Source organism: Procambarus clarkii, chromosome 47, assembly GCF_040958095.1.
Source record: "Procambarus clarkii isolate CNS0578487 chromosome 47, FALCON_Pclarkii_2.0, whole genome shotgun sequence".
Taxonomy (NCBI): domain Eukaryota; kingdom Metazoa; phylum Arthropoda; class Malacostraca; order Decapoda; family Cambaridae; genus Procambarus; species Procambarus clarkii.
The window spans coordinates 3839576-3846009 of NC_091196.1; the positions used below are offsets into that span (position 1 = coordinate 3839576).

A 6434-nucleotide genomic window follows, 5' to 3' on the forward strand; every position below is an offset into this window, starting at 1 on the left:
ATGGAAATGAACACGCAGATGTGTTGGCAGCTGAAGGCGCTGATTGAGACCATATTGAATACTTCATACCCAAGATTTTAGAAATTAGAAGTATTATTAGGGAACATCATCGTCATCTCAATCATTATGATCCAAAAAAAAGAGAATGTGGTGGTTGTGGGAGAGAATTAATAATAGAGAAAAAACGTCTTGGATACAAATGTCCACACGTACAGCAGCTTTTTGTTAACAACATATAATAAGGATGATTTATAATGTATCTTATCTACCATTTGACAGAGGCTGTTTACCTTGGAGACCGGTTGGATATATATGAATTGAATTTCAAATCTTATTGTTCCTTCTATTACATTTTTATATATGACAATTAAATAACTATAATAAATACTTCTATAATTATTGACACAATATTATTATCCCTTTCACCAGATGGAATTATGTTCATTAAGAGTTAAGGATTACAGGTTACCAAATTATACGTTCACTCTTCCAATTAGAATGAGTAATAATGTTTTTTTTAATGGTTTATAATCATTTCAAAATAAAATAAATGATCCATATTCTTTTTTGGCCCACAGTTTTGTTATAAGACAGAGCAGCTGTACACTTGCTTTACAGTTGCTCTCTCTCCACGTGACCAGGTTAGCGTTCTCTCTCTCTCTCTTCACACAACTAGGTCAATGTTTTTAATAATATTCCTTTACATAACGGATTTTGATTTAGTTAAAATCTAGCCAAGGAAACCTGGTCCCAAATTCAAGAGTACTTAGAAGTAACATTTTCGTTCCCCAGGATAGTGCGCTGAGAGCATGGATGGAGATCATGAGACGTTCCTCTTCACCAGTGAGAGCGTAGGCGAAGGCCACCCCGACAAAATTTGTGATCAGATCAGCGACGCAGTGCTTGATGCCCATCTTAGCCAGGACCCTGATGCCAAAGTTGCTTGTGAAACGTTACCAAAACTGGTATGATCCTGATCTGTGGGGAGATTACGTCCAAGGCCCAAGTTAATTATCAACAAATTGTGCGTGATATTGTTAAGAGAATTGGTTTTGATGATTCACGAAAGGGCTTTGACTACAAGACCTACAATATTTTTCTGGCCCTGGAGCAAAAGTGTGCGGAGATTGCTAATGGTGTACACATTGGGTGCAGTGATGACAACATTGGTTCAGGGGACCAGGGACTGATGTTTGGTTATGCCACTGATGAGACCGATGAGTGCATGCCCTTAACTATTATGCTGGCACACCATCTCAATCAGAAGATTGCAGAGCTGCAAAGAGATGGGACGTTCTGGTGGGCGCGACCTGACTGTAAGACTCAGGTCACATGCAAGTATGCCTTCGATCAAGGAGCTGTTATTCCCAAAAGAGTGAACACTGTTGTCGCTTCTGTACAGCACTCGGAACAAATTACTGTCGAAGCTTTGCGTGACGAGGTTATAGAGAAGGTCATCAAGGTCATTATTCCTGAAAAATATTATAGATGATCAAACGAAATAACACATCAACCATTGCAGAGAATTCATTATGGGTGGACCTCAAGGTAACGCTGGGCTAACTGATAGGAAAATCATCGTCGACACTTACGGTGGGTGGGGCGCTCACGGCGGGGGAGCGTTCTCTGGCAAAGATTACACAAAGATTGACCGCTCAGCGGCCTATGCCGCCCGATGAGTTGCCAAGTCACTAGTGAAAAACAAATTATGTAGACGCTGTTTGGTTCAGGTATCTTACGCCATTAGTGTTGTGCACCCCATAAGCATCAGCATCTTCCACTATGGCACCTCACAGTACACATCAAAACAGCTTCTGAAGATTGTTAACCACAACTTTGATCTACGACTAGGACATATTGTCAAGGAGCTGGGCTTAAAGAGACCAATTTACAGAGAAACTTCGTGTTATGGACATTTTGGACGGCAACAGTTCTCTTGGGAGCAGCCCAAGAAGTTGACCATCCCTGAATTTTAGAGTCAAATAATTCTTAAGGATGACTATAGCCAGTTTGCTGATATAGACAAGTATTGTTCGGTGTTCGGTGGGAACCTTTAATTTTATATTCAATTGATAATTTTAAATACTTTTTTGACGTTTTATATACCAGAGTATATAAAATCCCCGGGCCTTTTATATATCCGAGTAAATAAAATTAAAATGACCCTATAAATAGATAGAATTTGTTTTTTATCTTATAAGGTGACCAGCGTCTGGGTCAAGATAAATACGTTTTCTTCCTTTAAACTGAATCCAGTTTTTATCTTTTCGGTGGGGGGTTCTCTGTGGTCCTCCTCCTCCTCCTCCTCCTCCTCCGCGGGATATAGGTCCTACGCCAAAGATCCTTCCATATTTCTGATGATGATACAAGCTTCCAAACAGGAACGAGAAGCTCTGAGAGAGATGATGAGAGCACCCGGAATATCGATTCCATCGCCATGTAACAAAGTTGATCAGGCAGCGCTGAAAAAGCTTATATCCATAAAACAATATTTGAATCGGCATTATTATTTCAGGCACATGATGTTTAAAAATATACGTTGGGAATTAACCCGAGATGTGAGAGATTACGAAGCATGGTTTAAAAATAAAAAATGGCTTAACTACGTTAATCACAGGATGATTCAACACAAACCCTATTGTTTACATGATGGATCTTTTTTTAACGAGCCTCGTCAAGATATAATTTATAGGGACCCCATCTATGAACTTAGATCTCGTTTTGGGCGGGATCGTGATTATATATTTCGGGTTTTCAGTGATGGTGATAAAAAGTGCGATGATATATGTTGTATTAACCTAGGAAACATTGACCGAATTTATCATTTAAATTCGACGAAGAGCGAATTAATTGCTGGAATAGTGGCGAAAGAATATGGATCATTTTATGTAGAAAAGGTAAACAGCGTACTTTTCATAACCCGAAATCCCCATCTCTTTATGGACCTCATTCAAACGGGAGAAAAGGAAGAAATCTGTCATTTTATCATAGAAGACGAAGGTTTATTATCATTACCACCATGTAAAAACACCTACAACCCAAATAGTTTGCAGGCAATGTGCGTCAATCAATTTGTGAATTCCTTTTTGGATATTTATAGAATGGGATATTGGACCGTGGCCTGCTTACGTAGAGCAATATACACCAACTGTAATATTCCTCATTTTTTTTAAACGCCAATTAATCAAGGAAGTTCAACGGAATCTAATGATTAGATCGTGGGAAAGAGCAGTGGCAGATGAAACAACTACTGAACTTTTATTTCGAACACCCTACAGACCCCGAGATAAGGAACATTGGCCAATTGGATAGCGATCACTATTCATACATTTTGTATGCTTAGTGACGGTGACAACCACTTCCATTTAATGAAACTCGTTCACAGGTCCAAATCAGTGGTGACATATTTTTTGGGGGATTGTATAAGAGACACAAAGCACTGTGTAATATTTTGTATGTGAAAATAAGAACAGATTCCATGAAAAACTTTTTTACTGAATTGATTATATTCTAAAATATTTGTTTATTATTCTTATAATAAATAAATTTAAAGTTGGGAGCAAATAATTGAAAACATTGATGAATCTTAATAATGTAATAATGCCCAACCAATTAATTCACATATTTCTTTACATTAGAAAGGGATCTTAAGTGACTGACTGAACTCTGGCCGATGGTAGATTTAACCAGTTCAGTTATCATTTTCTGCACTTCAGAGTTACGTACTTCTTCCGTTAGTCGCAAGGCAACATTTTGTAAATGATCCACACTATCTTGAAGCCTCGACAATTTAGTTAGCACCTCAATACCAGTTATATGGGTGGTTAATTCATATTGGGGATATTTAGCCAAATCTATTGAAGGTTTCGGTAATCTACCTTTGATTTCCAGGTAATCAAGACCTTTAAAAATACAAGTAATGTGTTCGTCTTTCGTCCACGTCCAGCATTTATAGTAACGATCCATATCTGGATAATTAAATTCGTCTAATTCACGTGGCCACCTGTCATCATTATTACATGATTTCACTATTTTTTTGGTAGTTAGGAGATCATCATTTGAATAAAAGGTTACTAAAATATTTTTAAGTTTTGCAGTATCATACTTTTTTCTAAAGAATAAAATATAGTTGATCATTTCATTTACTGACGACGTCATTATACTTATTACTGTACTCGTTTTTGGTAAATGAATGGAATAGTTAAGTGAAATTCGAAATTTTTATTACTTATATACTTCTTGCCAAAATGTTATTTCTAATTAGCACCGCCTTATTAGACAATATGCCGATTCCCATCGAAAATGTAGTGTTTTTAGTAAAAGAAACTGCACAAAGAGAAGTCCAGCTGACCCATCCCCCTACGTAAATTTATGTGTTCTCCTTTTTGGTTGAATGGATGGATAGTTAGTGAAATTCTAAATTTTTATTACTTTTATACTTCTTGCCAATATATTTTTCCTAATTTGTGACAATAGTTGCTGAAAACTTTGTTTTCGTTGAATCTACATTAAATTTTTTTCTCACTCATTACACATAGAGGGATTTTTTTGCTTGAATGTACTCACAAATATTTGATCAGCTAACATTTTTACCTCATTTTTTTTTTTTGTTTTTTTTACATGATTCATGCTATTATTGACCGTATACTAATTTATATGTATATTAATTTAATTTCATAATTCTAAAGTTATATATATATCGAAATATAAATTTAGTAGCCACACTCCTACTAACATTCGTAATATTCAGTTGCACAAAGCTTTTAAAACCATGGTATCAATTTTTCCCTTTAAATCTTTTACATCTTCGATTACATCAAGTTCCCAAATAGAAAAATATTTAGACCAATCAGGTTCGTATGGTATAGATATTACTTTAGAACCATTTATAATTAAATTAAGACTATATAAACAACAAATTGTAATTGTAAATGTTTATGCTATAAAAATATGGATGGGATCTACTCAAGAAGGATATCCTGCGTCATCCCAATTACAATTTATACTGCGAGTCGCAGTTAGGGAAGATGAAAATTATTGTTCTTATATGTTTGTGGAAATCTTCTCTAACATTGACCAAAGAAGCATCATGTTCTGTGAACATAATTTCGAGTACCTCAGTCATTACTTAAAATTGCCTATCACGGGATATAGGTCCTACGCCAAAGATCCTTCCATATTTCTGATGATGATACAAGCTTCCAAACAGGAACGAGAAGCTCTGAGAGAGATGATGAGAGCAGATGGAATATCGATTCCATCGTCATTTTGCAAAGTTGATCAGGCTGCGGTGAAAAGGCTTATGTCCATAAAACAATATTTGAATCGGCATTATTATTTTAGGTAAATGATGTTTAAAAATATACGTTGGGAATTAACCCGAGATGTGAGAGATTACGAAACATGGTTGAAAAAAAAAAATGGCTTAACTACGTAATCACAGGATGATTCAACATAAACCCTATTGTTTACATGATGAATATTTTCATTACGAGCCTCGTCAAGATACAATTTATAGGGACCCCAACTATGAACTTGTATCTTGTTTTTGGGTACCCAAATATTATAATAAATGGTCTAAAAATTATACATTTCGGGTTTTCAGTGATGGTGATAAAAAGTGTGATGATATTTGTTGTATTACGCTACAAAACCTTGACCGAATTTATCATTTAAATGTGGCGAAGAGCGAATTAATTGCTCGAATGGTGGCGAAAGAATATGGATCATTTTATGTAGAAAAGGCAAACCGCGTACTTTTCATAACCCGAAATCCTCATCTCTTTATGGACCTCATTCAAACGGGAGAAAAGGAAGAAATCTGTCGTTTTATTATAGAAGACGAAGGTTTATCATCATCATCACCACCACCATGTAAAAACACCTACAACCCAAATAGTTTGCAGGCAATGTGCGTCAATCAATTTGTGAATTCCTTTTTGGATATTTATAGAATGGGATATTGGACCGTGGCCTGCTTACGTAGAGCAATATACACCAACCCTAATATTCCTCATTTTTTTAAACGCCAATTAATCAACGAAGTTCAACGGAATCTAATGATTAGATCTTGGGAAAGAGCAGTGGCAGATGAACCAACTACTGAACTTTTATTTAAATAAGAACAGATTCAATGAAAAAGCTATTTTACTGAATTGATTATGTTATAAAATATTTGTTTATTATTCTTATAATAAATAACTCTAAAGTTGGGAGCAAATAATAAAAAAACATTGATGAATCTTAATAATGTAATAATGCCCAACCAATTAATTCACATATTTCTTTACATTAGAAAGGGAACTTAAGTGACTGACCGATGGTAGATTTAACCAGTTCAGTTATCATTTTCTGCACTTCAGAGTTACGTACTTCTTCTGTTAGTCGCAAGGCAACATTTTGTAAATGATCCACATTATCTTGAAGCCTCGACA

The 6434-nt window shown here is 35.5% G+C and overlaps 1 pseudogene; it reads left to right on the plus strand.

Annotated features, from left to right (window-relative positions):
- The first annotated feature begins 809 nt into the window (after positions 1-809).
- Positions 810-1976, plus strand: LOC123751226 (S-adenosylmethionine synthase-like; annotated as a pseudogene).
- Positions 1977-6434: the final 4458 nt, after the last annotated feature.